Source organism: Lineus longissimus, chromosome 3 (assembly GCF_910592395.1).
Source record: "Lineus longissimus chromosome 3, tnLinLong1.2, whole genome shotgun sequence".
Classification (NCBI taxonomy): domain Eukaryota; kingdom Metazoa; phylum Nemertea; class Pilidiophora; order Heteronemertea; family Lineidae; genus Lineus; species Lineus longissimus.
The window spans coordinates 25,055,255-25,057,528 of NC_088310.1; positions in this window are offsets into that span (position 1 = coordinate 25,055,255).

Here is a 2,274-nt window from a genome sequence, read left to right on the forward strand (position 1 = left end):
ATCACTTCACTTAAGGTAACGTCGCCGCGCCATGAGTCCAGATACGGTATCCAATTGGTATAGTTTGACTCCCTGATGTGTCCAACCGAAACGGGAGGTTCCCAAAGCAACTGTAAATCGAGTCGACGAACCTACATAGCGACTGAAAATACATATTTGCCAGACCACATCCTCCATCATCATTGTCTCTTGTCCAATCATCGCTCTGGAAAATCTATATATATGTATGTTAATGTGATTGAAACTTGTGCATCAGAACTGTTCCATCCATCTAATGGCCAAACATTAAAATCAACGAATTAGGAAATTGATTACCGAAATAGCCATGGGAGATGATCAACCAATGTAAATATCATTAATGCATAATGACAAAACGTCCATTTAAAACTGAAGTCGTGCATATCATTTTAACGTCGCGGGTTAAAACTCCCGGCGTTGTGTCCACAACGACGTTGAAATCTAGACAAACAGGACACGAGCATTTTTTTGAATATGTTTGCCAATCGATAAACCATTTTCCAACCCGTAAAGTGTGTAAGGCGGTTTTATCATAACTACGTAGACACCAACATGACCGGTGGTGTCCACATGTATTACAAAACATACTAAACAGCAATTATTGTGACAGTCAGTGCACCAGGAACAATGCTCAGTGCATTTCTTCTCTGATGCCATGGCTTCATGTAATCTAAGATACCACTCATAACCCTATTTCGCCTATTTTCATATACATGTAACAATGTCCCACAAGGAACGAAGAGCACTCGCGATACTAGTGACCATAGTTTTGTGGATGCTGTCTTTAACTCGCCTGAGAGGAATTCTGTGCAAAATTCTGACAAGATCTTGAAGCATGTTGCTTATTGGACATTATTAGGATCTCAACGTTGAATATACATGTATTAATAAAAATCTGATCAATGTTGTGAAATGTCTTTTTTGCAGTATAGACACATCGGTTGATAACTTCCAAATACTATCAGAGGAAAATCATTGTATAACATTCATTATTGGGAATGGACTATATTTTGCTCAGTATAAATACATTTTGCTTTGCTTTGAAACATAGGAATAGATGTATTCCCGTAATTGCTATATCAAATTCCATTTTCATCATTGTTCTATATCACACATCTCTCTTGCGCCGAATAGCCATAAAATGACAATGATGCGCCGATCAACCGTTCATTTCTAACGAAGCACAGACGAAGTGCTTGTTCGGTACGCATTCGAGACCGAATTGCAACAGCGTGATGGACCAGTACGCATACAACATCACAGCAACACATCCTTTGCTTGCAGAGGACGTGCTGGACAATGACCAATCGGTAGTATTAAATGTGATTGGTAAAATTACAACATACACCAACAAGTATATCATGGGATTCGTCATAATTATCGGCATACTGGGAAACATTTTATCCATTATAGTTTTCGCAAGATGCAAGAAGCGAGATATGGTGACTGTCATGTATCTCACACCTCTTGCCTACGCCGACCTCATCACCTGCCTCGTCGGAATTTACCCGTGGGTTGTCACGGGAGTGTTTGAGGAAACATTCGGCTATTTCTTCATTGAACCTCGCCTCTCTTTAACCCCCGTCGTCCTTTGCAAAGTAGTATACTACGTTTACCGGACTTTTTCATGTTGTTCCTCTTACCTTCTAGTATTGTTTTCTTGCGAACGATGCTTGGGGGTTTGGCGCCCTATAAAAGTCCACCAGTTTGTTACCAAAAGGAGGCGAGTTTGGGCAATTACCCTGACAATCATCCTCCAAGCATTTCTCAACTCCCCTATCTTGATGTATGTTACGATATATCTAATCCCTGGTACAGATTTAGTTAGCTGTTTCTACTATACTCCACATCTATCCTTTATGGAAAGATATTTTCTCGTTAAGTTCATGCATATGGTTCTGCCTCACGGTCTGCCCTGTGTCCTAATTCTGACTTTGAGTATCTTGATAGTGGTCGGCTATCGCCGGGCCCAAAGAGAGACCGCTGCGGTTTCGGGAGAAGTCCGGAGGGACCGGAACAGCTTGGTGAGTTTATTGCTGATTTCTCTGCTATACATCGTGTGCACCATCCCTTTTGTGTCAGCCTGGGGATACTATGACTACGTAGAGGACTTCACGGACCCCGACACACAGCAATTGCTAGTCCTATTCAAGGTTGGGATGCTTACTACGTCCATTTCCATGATGAACTACAGTTTTAACTTTCTGATGTATTCGTTTACTTTGAAGGTATACAAAGAAGAACTAAAATCGTTGC